The 15,720-nt window shown below is 42.4% G+C and overlaps 30 non-coding genes across 30 annotated transcripts; all 30 read right to left on the bottom strand.

The window, feature by feature from the left end:
- Positions 1–41: 41 nt before the first annotated feature.
- Positions 42–160, bottom strand: LOC140022543 (5S ribosomal RNA). The gene has a single exon (XR_011826525.1). It is a non-coding gene; the product is annotated as a 5S ribosomal RNA (ribosomal RNA).
- Positions 161–575: 415 nt separating this feature from the next.
- On the bottom strand, positions 576–694 carry LOC140023872 (5S ribosomal RNA). The gene has a single exon (XR_011827837.1). It is a non-coding gene; the product is annotated as a 5S ribosomal RNA (ribosomal RNA).
- A 417-nt stretch (positions 695–1,111) lies between these two features.
- LOC140032661 (5S ribosomal RNA) lies at positions 1,112–1,230 on the bottom strand. The gene has a single exon (XR_011836586.1). It is a non-coding gene; the product is annotated as a 5S ribosomal RNA (ribosomal RNA).
- A 416-nt stretch (positions 1,231–1,646) lies between these two features.
- Positions 1,647–1,765, bottom strand: LOC140023419 (5S ribosomal RNA). The gene has a single exon (XR_011827388.1). It is a non-coding gene; the product is annotated as a 5S ribosomal RNA (ribosomal RNA).
- A 416-nt stretch (positions 1,766–2,181) lies between these two features.
- LOC140023255 (5S ribosomal RNA) lies at positions 2,182–2,300 on the bottom strand. The gene has a single exon (XR_011827226.1). It is a non-coding gene; the product is annotated as a 5S ribosomal RNA (ribosomal RNA).
- A 417-nt stretch (positions 2,301–2,717) lies between these two features.
- Positions 2,718–2,836, bottom strand: LOC140024785 (5S ribosomal RNA). The gene has a single exon (XR_011828761.1). It is a non-coding gene; the product is annotated as a 5S ribosomal RNA (ribosomal RNA).
- A 417-nt stretch (positions 2,837–3,253) lies between these two features.
- Positions 3,254–3,372, bottom strand: LOC140022033 (5S ribosomal RNA). The gene has a single exon (XR_011826015.1). It is a non-coding gene; the product is annotated as a 5S ribosomal RNA (ribosomal RNA).
- A 416-nt stretch (positions 3,373–3,788) lies between these two features.
- LOC140024456 (5S ribosomal RNA) lies at positions 3,789–3,907 on the bottom strand. Its single transcript, XR_011828430.1, has one exon. It is a non-coding gene; the product is annotated as a 5S ribosomal RNA (ribosomal RNA).
- Positions 3,908–4,323: 416 nt separating this feature from the next.
- On the bottom strand, positions 4,324–4,442 carry LOC140023417 (5S ribosomal RNA). The gene has a single exon (XR_011827386.1). It is a non-coding gene; the product is annotated as a 5S ribosomal RNA (ribosomal RNA).
- Positions 4,443–4,859: 417 nt separating this feature from the next.
- On the bottom strand, positions 4,860–4,978 carry LOC140023871 (5S ribosomal RNA). The gene has a single exon (XR_011827836.1). It is a non-coding gene; the product is annotated as a 5S ribosomal RNA (ribosomal RNA).
- Positions 4,979–5,395: 417 nt separating this feature from the next.
- Positions 5,396–5,514, bottom strand: LOC140021978 (5S ribosomal RNA). The gene has a single exon (XR_011825960.1). It is a non-coding gene; the product is annotated as a 5S ribosomal RNA (ribosomal RNA).
- Positions 5,515–5,930: 416 nt separating this feature from the next.
- Positions 5,931–6,049, bottom strand: LOC140023416 (5S ribosomal RNA). Its single transcript, XR_011827385.1, has one exon. It is a non-coding gene; the product is annotated as a 5S ribosomal RNA (ribosomal RNA).
- A 416-nt stretch (positions 6,050–6,465) lies between these two features.
- On the bottom strand, positions 6,466–6,584 carry LOC140023254 (5S ribosomal RNA). Its single transcript, XR_011827225.1, has one exon. It is a non-coding gene; the product is annotated as a 5S ribosomal RNA (ribosomal RNA).
- A 417-nt stretch (positions 6,585–7,001) lies between these two features.
- Positions 7,002–7,120, bottom strand: LOC140023750 (5S ribosomal RNA). The gene has a single exon (XR_011827716.1). It is a non-coding gene; the product is annotated as a 5S ribosomal RNA (ribosomal RNA).
- A 417-nt stretch (positions 7,121–7,537) lies between these two features.
- On the bottom strand, positions 7,538–7,656 carry LOC140022032 (5S ribosomal RNA). Its single transcript, XR_011826014.1, has one exon. It is a non-coding gene; the product is annotated as a 5S ribosomal RNA (ribosomal RNA).
- A 416-nt stretch (positions 7,657–8,072) lies between these two features.
- Positions 8,073–8,191, bottom strand: LOC140024455 (5S ribosomal RNA). Its single transcript, XR_011828429.1, has one exon. It is a non-coding gene; the product is annotated as a 5S ribosomal RNA (ribosomal RNA).
- A 416-nt stretch (positions 8,192–8,607) lies between these two features.
- Positions 8,608–8,726, bottom strand: LOC140023415 (5S ribosomal RNA). The gene has a single exon (XR_011827384.1). It is a non-coding gene; the product is annotated as a 5S ribosomal RNA (ribosomal RNA).
- Positions 8,727–9,143: 417 nt separating this feature from the next.
- On the bottom strand, positions 9,144–9,262 carry LOC140024837 (5S ribosomal RNA). The gene has a single exon (XR_011828813.1). It is a non-coding gene; the product is annotated as a 5S ribosomal RNA (ribosomal RNA).
- Positions 9,263–9,674: 412 nt separating this feature from the next.
- On the bottom strand, positions 9,675–9,793 carry LOC140032413 (5S ribosomal RNA). Its single transcript, XR_011836339.1, has one exon. It is a non-coding gene; the product is annotated as a 5S ribosomal RNA (ribosomal RNA).
- A 416-nt stretch (positions 9,794–10,209) lies between these two features.
- On the bottom strand, positions 10,210–10,328 carry LOC140024541 (5S ribosomal RNA). The gene has a single exon (XR_011828515.1). It is a non-coding gene; the product is annotated as a 5S ribosomal RNA (ribosomal RNA).
- A 417-nt stretch (positions 10,329–10,745) lies between these two features.
- On the bottom strand, positions 10,746–10,864 carry LOC140023749 (5S ribosomal RNA). The gene has a single exon (XR_011827715.1). It is a non-coding gene; the product is annotated as a 5S ribosomal RNA (ribosomal RNA).
- A 416-nt stretch (positions 10,865–11,280) lies between these two features.
- Positions 11,281–11,399, bottom strand: LOC140022542 (5S ribosomal RNA). The gene has a single exon (XR_011826524.1). It is a non-coding gene; the product is annotated as a 5S ribosomal RNA (ribosomal RNA).
- A 416-nt stretch (positions 11,400–11,815) lies between these two features.
- On the bottom strand, positions 11,816–11,934 carry LOC140032464 (5S ribosomal RNA). The gene has a single exon (XR_011836390.1). It is a non-coding gene; the product is annotated as a 5S ribosomal RNA (ribosomal RNA).
- A 418-nt stretch (positions 11,935–12,352) lies between these two features.
- On the bottom strand, positions 12,353–12,471 carry LOC140031890 (5S ribosomal RNA). Its single transcript, XR_011835815.1, has one exon. It is a non-coding gene; the product is annotated as a 5S ribosomal RNA (ribosomal RNA).
- A 417-nt stretch (positions 12,472–12,888) lies between these two features.
- LOC140032385 (5S ribosomal RNA) lies at positions 12,889–13,007 on the bottom strand. The gene has a single exon (XR_011836311.1). It is a non-coding gene; the product is annotated as a 5S ribosomal RNA (ribosomal RNA).
- A 414-nt stretch (positions 13,008–13,421) lies between these two features.
- On the bottom strand, positions 13,422–13,540 carry LOC140032138 (5S ribosomal RNA). Its single transcript, XR_011836063.1, has one exon. It is a non-coding gene; the product is annotated as a 5S ribosomal RNA (ribosomal RNA).
- A 416-nt stretch (positions 13,541–13,956) lies between these two features.
- Positions 13,957–14,075, bottom strand: LOC140022541 (5S ribosomal RNA). The gene has a single exon (XR_011826523.1). It is a non-coding gene; the product is annotated as a 5S ribosomal RNA (ribosomal RNA).
- A 417-nt stretch (positions 14,076–14,492) lies between these two features.
- Positions 14,493–14,611, bottom strand: LOC140032301 (5S ribosomal RNA). The gene has a single exon (XR_011836227.1). It is a non-coding gene; the product is annotated as a 5S ribosomal RNA (ribosomal RNA).
- Positions 14,612–15,028: 417 nt separating this feature from the next.
- LOC140022540 (5S ribosomal RNA) lies at positions 15,029–15,147 on the bottom strand. The gene has a single exon (XR_011826522.1). It is a non-coding gene; the product is annotated as a 5S ribosomal RNA (ribosomal RNA).
- Positions 15,148–15,563: 416 nt separating this feature from the next.
- Positions 15,564–15,682, bottom strand: LOC140022539 (5S ribosomal RNA). The gene has a single exon (XR_011826521.1). It is a non-coding gene; the product is annotated as a 5S ribosomal RNA (ribosomal RNA).
- Between the last annotated feature and the right edge of the window lie 38 nt (positions 15,683–15,720).

The raw sequence follows: 15,720 nt of genomic DNA, 5'->3' as shown, positions 1-15,720 counted from the left end.
AAGAACGAATAGGAAATTTGGATTTCGAAACAAAAAAGAGAGGGGTGCAACACGAGGACTTCCCAGGGGGTCACCAATCCAAGTACTACTCTCGCCCAAACACGCTTAATTTCGAAGTTCTGATGGGATCCGGTGCATTAGTGCTGGTATGATCGCACCCGCCATATTCCTTTCGCTTTATTCTTTTAAACTACCCCGTCCTGCGAAGCAGTGTGGCTTTTCTAGACCGAAATTCATTTTAAGCGTCAATTCAAGCATTTTCCTATTATCCTTTTATTTATTTGCTTTCATAATTTTTTTTGTTATTGATTTGCCCCCTGTTTTTTTCCATCATCCCGAACTCTACATTATCATGAAATCAATCCTTCACGCTTGCACTGATACATTTGCGCCGACAAATTTGAGCGACGATCCGGGCTTTGATCGAGCCGTACCGTTCCTGATTTGTCTCGCGCCTTCAGATCCTCCTTCACGCTTCGACAAGAAGCAAAATATTAAGCAATCGTTCCGACGGAGCTAAATTACTACAGGATAAAGAACGAATAGAAAATTTGAATTTCGAAACAAAAAAGAGAGGGGTGCAACAAGAGGAATTCCCAGGGGGTCACCCATCCTAGCACTACTATCGCCCAAGCATGCTTAACTTCGGAGTTCTGATGGGATCCGGTGCATTAGTGCTGGTATGATCGCACCCGCCATGTTCCTTTCGCTTTATTCTTTTAAACTACCCCGTCCTGCGAAGCAGTGTGGCTTTTCTAGACCGAAATTCATTTTAAGCGTCAATTCAAGCGTTTTCCTATTATCCTTTTATTTATTTGCTTTCATATTTTTTTTTTGTTATTGATTTGCCCCCTGTTTTTTTCCATCATCCCGCAACTCTAAATTATCATCAAATCAATCCTTCACGCTTGCGCTGATACATTTGCGCCGATAAATTTGAGCGACGATCCGGGGTTTGATCGAGCCGTACCGTTCCTGATTTGTCTCGCGCCTTCAGATCCGCCTTCACGCTTCGAGACGAAGCAAAATATAAAGCAATCGTTCCGAAGGACCTAAATTACTACAGGATAAAGAACGAATAGGAAATTTGGATTTCGAAACAAAAAAGAGAGGGGTGCAACACGAGAACTTCCCAGGGGGTCACCAATCCTAGTACTACTCTCGCCCAAACACGCTTAATTTCGAAGTTCTGATGGGATCCGGTGCATTAGTGCTGGTATGATCGCACCCGCCATATTCCTTTCGCTTTATTCTTTTAAACTACCCCGTCCTGCGAAGCAGTGTGGCTTTTCTAGAACGAAATTCATTTTAAGCGTCAATTCAAGCATTTTCCTATTATCCTTTTATTTATTTGCTTTCGTAATTTTTTTTGTTATTGATTTGCCCCCTGTTTTTTTCCATCATCCCGCAACTCTACATTATCATGAAATCAATCCTTCACGCTTGCGCTGATACATTTGCGCCGATAAATTTGAGCGACGATCCGGGCTTTGATCGAGCCGTACCGTTCCTGATTTGTCTCGCGCCTTCAGATCCGCCTTCATGCTTCGAGAAGAAGCAAAATATAAAGAAATCGTTCCGAAGGACCTAAATTACTACAGGATAAAGAACGAATACAAAATTTGAATTTGGAAACAAAAAAGAGAGGGGTGCAACAAGAGGAATTCCCAGGGGGTCACCCATCCTAATACTGCTCACGCCCAAGCACGCTTAACTTCGGAGTTCTGATGGGATACGGTGCATTAGTGCTGGTATGATCGCACCCACAACGTTCCTTTCGCTTTATTCTTTTAAACTACCCCGTCCTGCGAAGCAGTGTGGCTTTTCTAGACCGAAATTCATTTTAAGCGTCAATTCAAGCATTTTCCTATTATCCTTTTATTTATTTGCTTTCATAATTTTTTTTGTTATTGATTTGCCCCCTGTTTTTTTCCATCATCCCGCAACTCTACATTATCATGAAATCAATCCTTCACGCTTGCGCTGATACATTTGCGCCGACAAATTTGAGCGACGATCCGGGCTTTGATCGAGCCGTACCGTTCCTGATTTGTCTCGCGCCTTCAGATCCTCCTTCACGCTTCGACAAGAAGCAAAATATTAAGCAATCGTTCCGACGGAGCTAAATTACTACAGGATAAAGAACGAATAGAAAATTTGAATTTCGAAACAAAAAAGAGAGGGGTGCAACAAGAGGAATTCCCAGGGGGTCACCCATCCTAACACTACTCTCGCCCAAGCATGCTTAACTTCGGAGTTCTGATGGGATCCGGTGCATTAGTGCTGGTATGATCGCACCCGCCATGTTCCTTTCGCTTTATTCTTTTAAACTACCCCGTCCTGCGAAGCAGTGTGGCTTTTCTAGACCGAAATTCATTTTAAGCGTCAATTCAAGCATTTTCCTATTATCCTTTTATTTATTTGCTTTCATATTTTTTTTTTGTTATTGATTTGCCCCCTGTTTTTTTCCATCATCCCGCAACTCTAAATTATCATGAAATCAATCCTTCACGCTTGCGCTGATACATTTGCGCCGATAAATTTGAGCGACGATCCGTCCTTTGATCGAGCCGTACCGTTCCTGATTTGTCTCGCGCCTTCAGATCCGCCTTCATGCTTCGAGAAGAAGCAAAATATAAAGAAATCGTTCCGAAGGACCTAAATTACTACAGGATAAAGAACGAATAGAAAATTTGAATTTCGAAACAAAAAAGAGAGGGGTGCAACAAGAGGAATTCCCAAGGGGTCACCCATCCTAATACTGCTCACGCCCAAGCACGCTTAACTTCGGAGTTCTGATGGGATACGGTGCATTAGTGTTGGTATGATCGCACCCACAACGTTCCTTTCGCTTTATTCTTTTAAACTACCCCGTCCTGCGAAGCAGTGTGGCTTTTCTAGACCGAAATTCATTTTAAGCGTCAATTCAAGCATTTTCCTATTATCCTTTTATTTATTTGCTTTCATATTTTTTTTTTGTTATTGATTTGCCCCCTGTTTTTTTCCATCATCCCGCAACTCTAAATTATCATGAAATCAATCCTTCACGCTTGCGGTGATACATTTGCGCCGACAAATTTGAGCGACGATCCGGGCTTTGATCGAGCCGTACCGTTCCTGATTTGTCTCGCGCCTTCAGATCCTCCTTCACGCTTCGACAAGAAGCAAAATATTAAGCAATCGTTCCGACGGAGCTAAATTACTACAGGATAAAGAACGAATAGGAAATTTGGATTTCGAAACAAAAAAGAGAGGGGTGCAATACGAGGACTTCCCAGGGGGTCACCAATCCAAGTACTACTCTCGCCCAAACACGCTTAATTTCGAAGTTCTGATGGGATCCGGTGCATTAGTGCTGGTATGATCGCACCCGCCATATTCCTTTCGCTTTATTCTTTTAAACTACCCCGTCCTGCGAAGCAGTGTGGCTTTTCTAGACCGAAATTCATTTTAAGCGTCAATTCAAGCATTTTCCTATTATCCTTTTATTTATTTGCTTTCATATTTTTTTTTGTTATTGATTTGCCCCCTGTTTTTTTCCATCATCCCGCAACTCTAAATTATCATGAAATCAATCCTTCACGCTTGCGCTGATACATTTGCGCCGACAAATTTGAGCGACGATCCGAGCTTTGATCGAGCCGTACCGTTCCTGATTTGTCTCGCGCCTTCAGATCCTCCTTCACGCTTCGACAAGAAGCAAAATATTAAGCAATCGTTCCGACGGAGCTAAATTACTACAGGATAAAGAACGAATAGGAAATTTGGATTTCGAAACAAAAAAGAGAGGGGTGCAACACGAGGACTTCCCAGGGGGTCACCAATCCAAGTACTACTATCGCCCAAACACGCTTAATTTCGAAGTTCTGATGGGATCCGGTGCATTAGTGCTGGTATGATCGCACCCGCCATATTCCTTTCGCTTTATTCTTTTAAACTACCCAGTCCTGCGAAGCAGTGTGGCTTTTCTAGACCGAAATTCATTTTAAACGTCAATTCAAGCATTTTCCTATTATCCTTTTATTTATTTGCTTTCATAATTTTTTTTGTTATTGATTTGCCCCCTGTTTTTTTCCATCATCCCGCAACTCTAAATTATCATGAAATCAATCCTTCACGCTTGCGCTGATACATTTGCGCCGATAAATTTGAGCGACGATCCGGCCTTTGATCGAGCCGTACCGTTCCTGATTTGTCTCGCGCCTTCAGATCCGCCTTCATGCTTCGAGAAGAAGCAAAATATAAAGAAATCGTTCCGAAGGACCTAAATTACTACAGGATAAAGAACGAATAGAAAATTTGAATTTCGAAACAAAAAAGAGAGGGGTGCAACAAGAGGAATTCCCAGGGGGTCACCCATCCTAATACTGCTCACGCCCAAGCACGCTTAACTTCGGAGTTCTGATGGGATACGGTGCATTAGTGCTGGTATGATCGCACCCACAACGTTCCTTTCGCTTTATTCTTTTAAACTACCCCGTCCTGCGAAGCAGTGTGGCTTTTCTAGACCGAAATTCATTTTAAGCGTCAATTCAAGCATTTTCCTATTATCCTTTTATTTATTTGCTTTCATATTTTTTTTTTGTTATTGATTTGCCCCCTGTTTTTTTCCATCATCCCGCAACTCTAAATTATCATGAAATCAATCCTTCACGCTTGCGCTGATACATTTGCGCCGACAAATTTGAGCGACGATCCGGGCTTTGATCGAGCCGTACCGTTCCTGATTTGTCTCGCGCCTTCAGATCCTCCTTCACGCTTCGACAAGAAGCAAAATATTAAGCAATCGTTCCGACGGAGCTAAATTACTACAGGATAAAGAACGAATAGAAAATTTGAATTTCGAAACAAAAAAGAGAGGGGTGCAACAAGAGGAATTCCCAGGGGGTCACCCATCCTAGCACTACTATCGCCCAAGCATGCTTAACTTCGGAGTTCTGATGGGATCCGGTGCATTAGTGCTGGTATGATCGCACCCGCCATGTTCCTTTCGCTTTATTCTTTTAAACTACCCCGTCCTGCGAAGCAGTGTGGCTTTTCTAGACCGAAATTCATTTTAAGCGTCAATTCAAGCGTTTTCCTATTATCCTTTTATTTATTTGCTTTCATATTTTTTTTTTGTTATTGATTTGCCCCCTGTTTTTTTCCATCATCCCGCAACTCTAAATTATCATCAAATCAATCCTTCACGCTTGCGCTGATACATTTGCGCCGATAAATTTGAGCGACGATCCGGGGTTTGATCGAGCCGTACCGTTCCTGATTTGTCTCGCGCCTTCAGATCCGCCTTCACGCTTCGAGACGAAGCAAAATATAAAGCAATCGTTCCGAAGGACCTAAATTACTACAGGATAAAGAACGAATAGGAAATTTGGATTTCGAAACAAAAAAGAGAGGGGTGCAACACGAGAACTTCCCAGGGGGTCACCAATCCAAGTACTACTCTCGCCCAAACACGCTTAATTTCGAAGTTCTGATGGGATCCGGTGCATTAGTGCTGGTATGATCGCACCCGCCATATTCCTTTCGCTTTATTCTTTTAAACTACCCCGTCCTGCGAAGCAGTGTGGCTTTTCTAGACCGAAATTCATTTTAAGCGTCAATTCAAGCATTTTCCTATTATCCTTTTATTTATTTGCTTTCGTAATTTTTTTTGTTATTGATTTGCCCCCTGTTTTTTTCCATCATCCCGCAACTCTACATTATCATGAAATCAATCCTTCACGCTTGCGCTGATACATTTGCGCCGATAAATTTGAGCGACGATCCGAGCTTTGATCGAGCCGTACCGTTCCTGATTTGTCTCGCGCCTTCAGATCCGCCTTCATGCTTCGAGAAGAAGCAAAATATAAAGAAATCGTTCCGAAGGACCTAAATTACTACAGGATAAAGAACGAATAGAAAATTTGAATTTCGAAACAAAAAAGAGAGGGGTGCAACAAGAGGAATTCCCAGGGGGTCACCCATCCTAATACTGCTCACGCCCAAGCACGCTTAACTTCGGAGTTCTGATGGGATACGGTGCATTAGTGCTGGTATGATCGCACCCACAACGTTCCTTTCGCTTTATTCTTTTAAACTACCCCGTCCTGCGAAGCAGTGTGGCTTTTCTAGACCGAAATTCATTTTAAGCGTCAATTCAAGCATTTTCCTATTATCCTTTTATTTATTTGCTTTCATAATTTTTTTTGTTATTGATTTGCCCCCTGTTTTTTTCCATCATCCCGCAACTCTACATTATCATGAAATCAATCCTTCACGCTTGCGCTGATACATTTGCGCCGACAAATTTGAGCGACGATCCGGGCTTTGATCGAGCCGTACCGTTCCTGATTTGTCTCGCGCCTTCAGATCCTCCTTCACGCTTCGACAAGAAGCAAAATATTAAGCAATCGTTCCGACGGAGCTAAATTACTACAGGATAAAGAACGAATAGAAAATTTGAATTTCGAAACAAAAAAGAGAGGGGTGCAACAAGAGGAATTCCCAGGGGGTCACCCATCCTAACACTACTCTCGCCCAAGCATGCTTAACTTCGGAGTTCTGATGGGATCCGGTGCATTAGTGCTGGTATGATCGCACCCGCCATGTTCCTTTCGCTTTATTCTTTTAAACTACCCCGTCCTGCGAAGCAGTGTGGCTTTTCTAGACCGAAATTCATTTTAAGCGTCAATTCAAGCATTTTCCTATTATCCTTTTATTTATTTGCTTTCATATTTTTTTTTTGTTATTGATTTGCCCCCTGTTTTTTTCCATCATCCCGCAACTCTAAATTATCATGAAATCAATCCTTCACGCTTGCGCTGATACATTTGCGCCGATAAATTTGAGCGACGATCCGGCCTTTGATCGAGCCGTACCGTTCCTGATTTGTCTCGCGCCTTCAGATCCGCCTTCATGCTTTGAGAAGAAGCAAAATATAAAGAAATCGTTCCGAAGGACCTAAATTACTACAGGATAAAGAACGAATAGAAAATTTGAATTTCGAAACAAAAAAGAGAGGGGTGCAACAAGAGGAATTCCCAAGGGGTCACCCATCCTAATACTGCTCACGCCCAAGCACGCTTAACTTCGGAGTTCTGATGGGATACGGTGCATTAGTGCTGGTATGATCGCACCCACAACGTTCCTTTCGCTTTATTCTTTTAAACTACCCCGTCCTGCGAAGCAGTGTGGCTTTTCTAGACCGAAATTCATTTTAAGCGTCAATTCAAGCATTTTCCTATTATCCTTTTATTTATTTGCTTTCATATTTTTTTTTTGTTATTGATTTGCCCCCTGTTTTTTTCCATCATCCCGCAACTCTAAATTATCATGAAATCAATCCTTCACGCTTGCGGTGATACATTTGCGCCGACAAATTTGAGCGACGATCCGGGCTTTGATCGAGCCGTACCGTTCCTGATTTGTCTCGCGCCTTCAGATCCTCCTTCACGCTTCGACAAGAAGCAAAATATTAAGCAATCGTTCCGACGGAGCTAAATTACTACAGGATAAAGAACGAATAGGAAATTTGGATTTCGAAACAAAAAAGAGAGGGGTGCAATACGAGGACTTCCCAGGGGGTCACCAATCCAAGTACTACTCTCGCCCAAACACGCTTAATTTCGAAGTTCTGATGGGATCCGGTGCATTAGTGCTGGTATGATCGCACCCGCCATATTCCTTTCGCTTTATTCTTTTAAACTACCCCGTCCTGCGAAGCAGTGTGGCTTTTCTAGACCGAAATTCATTTTAAGCGTCAATTCAAGCATTTTCCTATTATCCTTTTATTTATTTGCTTTCATATTTTTTTTTGTTATTGATTTGCCCCCTGTTTTTTTCCATCATCCCGCAACTCTAAATTATCATGAAATCAATCCTTCACGCTTGCGCTGATACATTTGCGCCGACAAATTTGAGCGACGATCCGAGCTTTGATCGAGCCGTACCGTTCCTGATTTGTCTCGCGCCTTCAGATCCTCCTTCACGCTTCGACAAGAAGCAAAATATTAAGCAATCGTTCCGACGGAGCTAAATTACTACAGGATAAAGAACGAATAGGAAATTTGGATTTCGAAACAAAAAAGAGAGGGGTGCAACACGAGGACTTCCCAGGGGGTCACCAATCCAAGTACTACTATCGCCCAAACACGCTTAATTTCGAAGTTCTGATGGGATCCGGTGCATTAGTGCTGGTATGATCGCACCCGCCATATTCCTTTCGCTTTATTCTTTTAAACTACCCAGTCCTGCGAAGCAGTGTGGCTTTTCTAGACCGAAATTCATTTTAAGCGTCAATTCAAGCATTTTCCTATTATCCTTTTATTTATTTGCTTTCATAATTTTTTTTGTTATTGATTTGCCCCCTGTTTTTTTCCATCATCCCGCAACTCTAAATTATCATGAAATCAATCCTTCACGCTTGCGCTGATACATTTGCGCCGATAAATTTGAGCGACGATCCGGGCTTTGATCGAGCCGTACCGTTCCTGATTTGTCTCGCGCCTTCAGATCCGCCTTCATGCTTCGAGAAGAAGCAAAATATAAAGAAATCGTTCCGAAGGACCTAAATTACTACAGGATAAAGAACGAATAGAAAATTTGAATTTCGAAACAAAAAAGAGAGGGGTGCAACAAGAGGAATTCCCAGGGGGTCACCCATCCTAATACTGCTCACGCCCAAGCACGCTTAACTTCGGAGTTCTGATGGGATACGGTGCATTAGTGCTGGTATGATCGCACCCACAACGTTCCTTTCGCTTTATTCTTTTAAACTACCCCGTCCTGCGAAGCAGTGTGGCTTTTCTAGACCGAAATTCATTTTAAGCGTCAATTCAAGCATTTTCCTATTATCCTTTTATTTATTTGCTTTCATATTTTTTTTTTGTTATTGATTTGCCCCCTGTTTTTTTCCATCATCCCGCAACTCTAAATTATCATGAAATCAATCCTTCACGCTTGCGCTGATACATTTGCGCCGACAAATTTGAGCGACGATCCGGGCTTTGATCGAGCCGTACCGTTCCTGATTTGTCTCGCGCCTTCAGATCCTCCTTCACGCTTCGACAAGAATCAAAATATTAAGCAATCGTTCCGACGGAGCTAAATTACTACAGGATAAAGAACGAATAGGAAATTTGGATTTCGAAACAAAAAAGAGAGGGGTGCAACACGAGGACTTTCCAGGGGGTCACCAATCCAAGTACTACTCTCGCCCAAACACGCTTAATTTCGAAGTTCTGATGGGATCTGGTGCATTAGTGCTGGTATGATCGCACCCGCCATATTCCTTTCGCTTTATTCTTTTAAACTACCCCGTCCTGCGAAGCAGTGTGGCTTTTCTAGACCGAAATTCATTTTAAGCGTCAATTCAAGCATTTTCCTATTATCCTTTTATTTATTTGCTTTCATAATTTTTTTTATATTGATTTGCCCCCTGTTTTTTTCCATCATCCCGCAACTCTAAATTATCATGAAATCAATCCTTCACGCTTGCGCTGATACATTTGCGCCGACAAATTTGAGCGACGATTCGGGCTTTGATCGAGCCGTACCGTTCCTGATTTGTCTCGCTTCAGATCCGCCTTCATGCTTCGAGAAGAAGCAAAATATAAAGCAATCGTTCCGAAGGACCTAAATTACTACAGGATAAAGAACGAATAGAAAATTTGAATTTCGAAACAACAAAGAGAGGGGTGCAACAAGAGGACTTCCCAGGGGGTCACCCATCCTAGTACTACTCTCACCCAAGCATGCTTAACTTCGGCGTTCTGATGGGATCCGGTGCATTAGTGCTGGTATGATCGCACCCGCCATGTTCCTTTCGCTTTATTCTTTTAAACTACCCCGTCCTGCGAAGCAGTGTGGCTTTTCTAGACCGAAATTCATTTTAAGCGTCAATTCAAGCATTTTCCTATTATCCTTTTATTTATTTGCTTTCATATTTTTTTTTGTTATTGATTTGCCCCCTGTTTTTTTCCATCATCCCGCAACTCTAAATTATCATGAAATCAATCCTTCACGCTTGCGCTGATACATTTGCGCCGACAAATTTGAGCGACGATCCGGGCTTTGATCGAGCCGTACCGTTCCTGATTTGTCTCGCGCCTTCAAATCCTCCTTCACGCTTCGACAAGAAGCAAAATATTAAGCAATCGTTCCGACGGAGCTAAATTACTACAGGATAAAGAACGAATAGGAAATTTAGATTTCGAAACAAAAAAGAGAGGGGTGCAACACGAGGACTTCCCAGGGGGTCACCAATCCAAGTACTACTCTCGCCCAAACACGCTTAATTTCGATGTTCTGATGGGATCCGGTGCATTAGTGCTGGTATGATCGCACCCGCCATATTCCTTTCGCTTTATTCTTTTAAACTACCCCGTCCTGCGAAGCAGTGTGGCTTTTCTAGACCGAAATTCATTTTAAGCGTCAATTCAAGCATTTTCCTATTATCCTTTTATTTATTTGCTTTCATATTTTTTTTTTGTTATTGATTTGCCCCCTGTTTTTTTCCATCATCCCGCAACTCTAAATTATCATGAAATCAATCCTTCACGCTTGCGCTGATACATTTGCGCCGATAAATTTGAGCGACGATCCGGCCTTTGATCGAGCCGTACCGTTCCTGATTTGTCTCGCGCCTTCAGATCCGCCTTCATGCTTCGAGAAGAAGCAAAATATAAAGAAATCGTTCCGAAGGACCTAAATTACTACAGGATAAAGAACGAATAGAAAATTTGAATTTCGAAACAAAAAAGAGAGGGGTGCAACAAGAGGAATTCCCAAGGGGTCACCCATCCTAATACTGCTCACGCCCAAGCACGCTTAACTTCGGAGTTCTGATGGGATACGGTGCATTAGTGCTGGTATGATCGCACCCGCCATATTCCTTTCGCTTTATTCTTTTAAACTACCCCGTCCTGCGAAGCAGTGTGGCTTTTCTAGACCGAAATTCATTTTAATCGTCAATTCAAGCATTTTCCTATTATCCTTTTATTTATTTGCTTTCATAAATTTTTTTGTTATTGATTTGCCCCCTGTTTTTTTCCATCATCCCGCAACTCTACATTATCATGAAATCAATCCTTCACGCTTGCGCTGATACATTTGCGCCGACAAATTTGATCGACGATCCGGGCTTTGATCGAGCCGTACCGTTCCTGATTTGTCTCGCGCCTTCAGATCCTCCTTCACCCTTCGACAAGAAGCAAAATATTAAGCAATCGTTCCGACGGAGCTAAATTACTACAGGATAAAGAACGAATAGGAAATTTGGATTTCGAAACAAAAAAGAGAGGGGTGCAACACGAGGACTTCCCAGGGGGTCACCAATCCAAGTACTACTCTCGCCCAAACACGCTTAATTTCGAAGTTCTGATGGGATCCGGTGCATTAGTGCTGGTATGATCGCACCCGCCATATTCCTTTCGCTTTATTCTTTTAAACTACCCCGTCCTGCGAAGCAGTGTGGCTTTTCTAGACCGAAATTCATTTTAAGCGTCAATTCAAGCATTTTCCTATTATCCTTTTATTTATTTGCTTTCATAATTTTTTTTGTTATTGATTTGTCCCCTGTTTTTTTCCATCATCCCGCAACTCTACATTATCATGAAATCAATCCTTCACGCTTGCGCTGATACATTTGCGCCGACAAATTTGAGCGACGATCCGGGCTTTGATCGAGCCGTACCGTTCCTGATTTGTCTCGCGCCTTCAGATCCTCCTTCACGCTTCGACAAGAAGCAAAATATTAAGCAATCGTTCCGACGGAGCTAAATTACTACAGGATAAAGAACGAATAGAAAATTTGAATTTCGAAACAAAAAAGAGAGGGGTGCAACAAGAGGAATTCCCAGGGGGTCACCCATCCTAGCACTACTCTCGCCCAAGCATGCTTAACTTCGGAGTTCTGATGGGATCCGGTGCATTAGTGCTGGTATGATCGCACCCGCCATGTTCCTTTCGCTTTATTCTTTTAAACTACCCCGTCCTGCGAAACAGTGTGGCTTTTCTAGACCGAAATTCATTTTAAGCGTCAATTCAAGCATTTTCCTATTATCCTTTTATTTATTTGCTTTCATATTTTTTTTTTTGTTATTGATTTGCCCCCTGTTTTTTTCCATCATCCCGCAACTCTAAATTATCATGAAATCAATCCTTCACGCTTGCGCTGATACATTTGCGCCGATAAATTTGAGCGACGATCCGGTCTTTGATCGAGCCGTACCGTTCCTGATTTGTCTCGCGCCTTCAGATCCGCCTTCATGCTTCGAGAAGAAGCAAAATATAAAGCAATCTTTCCGAAGGACCTAAATTACTACAGGATAAAGAACGAATAGAAAATTTGAATTTCGAAACAAAAAAGAGAGGGGTGCAACAAGAGGAATTCCCAGGGGGTCACCCATCCTAGTACTACTCTCGCCCAAGCATGCTTAACTTCGGAGTTCTGATGGGATCCGGTGCATTAGTGCTGGTATGATCGCACCCGCCATGTTCCTTTCGCTTTATTCTTTTAAACTACCCCGTCCTGAGAAGCAGTGTGGCTTTTCTAGACCGAAATTCATTTTAAGCGTCAATTCAAGCATTTTCCTATTATCCTTTTATTTATTTGCTTTCATATTTTTTTTTTGTTATTGATTTGCCCCCTGTTTTTTTCCATCATCCAGCAACTCTAAATTATCATGAAATCAATCCTTCACGCTTGCGGTGATACATTTGCGCCGACAAATTTGAGCGACGATCCGGGCTTTGATCGAGCCGTACCGTTCCTGATTTGTCTCGCGCCTTCAGATCCACCTTCACCCTTCGACTAGAAGCAAAATATTAAACAATCGTTCCGACGGAGCTAAATTACTACAGGATAAAGAACGAATAGGAAATTTGGATTTCGAAACAAAAAAGAGAGGGGTGCAACCCGAGGACTTCCCAGGGGGTCACCAATCCAAGTACTACTCTCGCCCAAGCATGCTTAACTTCGGAGTTCTGATGGGATCCGGTGCATTAGTGCTGGTATGATCGCACCCGTCATGTTCCTTTCGCTTTATTCTTTTAAACTACCCCGTCCTGCGAAGCAGTGTGGCTTTTCTAGACCGAAATTCATTTTAAGCGTCAATTCAAGCATTTTCCTATTATCCTTTTATTTATTTGCTTTCATATTTTTTTTTTGTTATTGATTTGCCCCCTATTTTTTTCCATCATCCCGCAACTCTAAATTATCATGAAATCAATCCTTCACGCTTGCGCTGATACATTTGCGCCGATAAATTTGAGCGACGATTCGGGCTTTGATCGAGCCGTACCGTTCCTGATTTGTCTCGCTTCAGATCCGCCTTCATGCTTCGAGAAGAAGCAAAATATAAAGCAATCGTTCCGAAGGACCTAAATTACTACAAGATAAAGAACGAATAGAAAATTTGAATTTCGAAACAAAAAAGAGAGGGGTGCAACAAGAGGACTTCCCAGGGGGTCACCCATCCTAGTACTACTCTCGCCCAAGCATGTTTAACTTCGGAGTTCTGATGGGATCCGGTGCATTAGTGCTGGTATGATCGCACCCGCCATGTTCCTTTCGCTTTATTCTTTTAAACTACCCCGTCCTGCGAAGCAGTGTGGCTTTTCTAGACCGAAATTCATTTTAAGCGTCAATTCAAGCATTTTCCTATTATCCTTTTATTTATTTGCTTTCATATTTTTTTTTGTTATTGATTTGCCCCCTATTTTTTTCCATCATCCCGCAACTCTAAATTATCATGAAATCAATCCTTCACGCTTGCGCTGATACATTTGCGCCGACAAATTTGAGCGACGATCCGGGCTTTGATCGAGCCGTACCGTTCCTGATTTGTCTCGCGCCTTCAGATCCTCCTTCACGCTTCGACAAGAATCAAAATATTAAGCAATCGTTCCGACGGAGCTAAATTACTACAGGATAAAGAACGAATAGGAAATTTGGATTTCGAAACAAAAAAGAGAGGGGTGCAACACGAGGACTTCCCAGGGGGTCACCAATCCAAGTACTACTCTCGCCCAAACACGCTTAATTTCGAAGTTCTGATGGGATCCGGTGCATTAGTGCTGGTATGATCGCACCCGCCATATTCCTTTCGCTTTATTCTTTTAAACTACCCCGTCCTGCGAAGCAGTGTGGCTTTTCTAGACCGAAATTCATTTTAAGCGTCAATTCAAGCATTTTCCTTTTATCCTTTTATTTATTTGCTTTCATATTTTTTTTTTGTTATTGATTTGCCCCCTGTTTTTTTCCATCATCCCGCAACTCTAAATTATCATGAAATCAATCCTTCACGCTTGCGCTGATACAGTTGCGCCGACAAATTTGAGCGACGATCCGGGCTTTGATCGAGCCGTACCGTTCCTGATTTGTCTCGCGCCTTCAGATCCGCCTTCATGCTTCGAGAAAAAGCAAAATATGAAGCAATCGTTCCGAAGGACCTAAATTACTACAGGATGAAGAACGAATAGAAAATTTGAATTTCGAAACAAAAAAGAGAGGGGTGCAACAAGAGGAATTCCCAGGGGGTCACCCTTCCTAGTACTACTCTCGCCCAAGCATGCTTAACTTCGGAGTTCTGATGGGATCCGGTGCATTAGTGCTGGTATGATCGCACCCGCCATATTCCTTTCGCTTTATTCTTTTAAACTACCCCGTCCTGCGAAGCAGTGTGGCTTTTCTAGACCGAAATTCATTTTAAGCGTCAATTCAAGCATTTTCCTATTATCCTTTTATTTATTTGCTTTCATATTTTTTTTTTGTTATTGATTTGCCCCCTGTTTTTTTCCATCATCCCGCAACTCTAAATTATCATGAAATCAATCCTTCACGCTTGCGCTGATACATTTGCGCCGATAAATTTGAGCGACGATCCGGGCTTTGATCGAGTCGTACCGTTCCTGATTTGTCTCGCGCCTTCAGATCCGCCTTCATGCTTCGAGAAGAAGCAAAATATAAAGCAATTGTTCCGAAGGACATAAATTACTACAGGATAAAGAACGAATAGGAAATTTGGATTTCGAAACAAAAAAGAGAGGGGTGCAACACGAGGACTTCCCAGGGGGTCACCAATCCAAGTACTACTCTCGCCCAAACACGCTTAATTTCGAAGTTCTGATGGGATCCGGTGCATTAGTGCTGGTATGATCGCACCCGCCATATTCCTTTCGCTTTATTCTTTTAAACTACCCCGTCCTGCGAAGCAGTGTGGCTTTTCTAGACCGAAATTCATTTTAAGCGTCAATTCAAGCATTTTCCTATTATCCTTTTATTTATTTGCTTTCATAATTTTTTTTGTTATTGATTTGCCCCCTGTTTTTTTCCATCATCCCGCAACTCTACATTATCATGAAATCAATCCTTCACGCTTGCGCTGATACATTTGCGCCGACAAATTTGATCGACGATCCGGGCTTTGATCGAGCCGGACCGTTCCTGATTTGTCTCGCGCCTTCAGATCCTCCTTCACCCTTCGACAAGAAGCAAAATATTAAGCAATCGTTCCGACGGAGCTCAATTACTACAGGATAAAGAACGAATAGGAAATTTGGATTTCGAAACAAAAAAGAGAGGGGTGCAACACGAGGACTTCCCAGGGGGTCACCAATCCAAGTACTACTCTCGCCCAAACACGCTTAATTTCGAAGTTCTGATGGGATCCGGTGCATTAGTGCTGGTATGATCGCACCCGCCATATTCCTTTCGCTTTATTCTTTTAAACTACCCCG

Source organism: Coffea arabica, chromosome 11e, assembly GCF_036785885.1.
Source record: "Coffea arabica cultivar ET-39 chromosome 11e, Coffea Arabica ET-39 HiFi, whole genome shotgun sequence".
NCBI classification, from domain to species: domain Eukaryota; kingdom Viridiplantae; phylum Streptophyta; class Magnoliopsida; order Gentianales; family Rubiaceae; genus Coffea; species Coffea arabica.
This window is presented reverse-complemented; position numbering and strand designations above follow the sequence as displayed.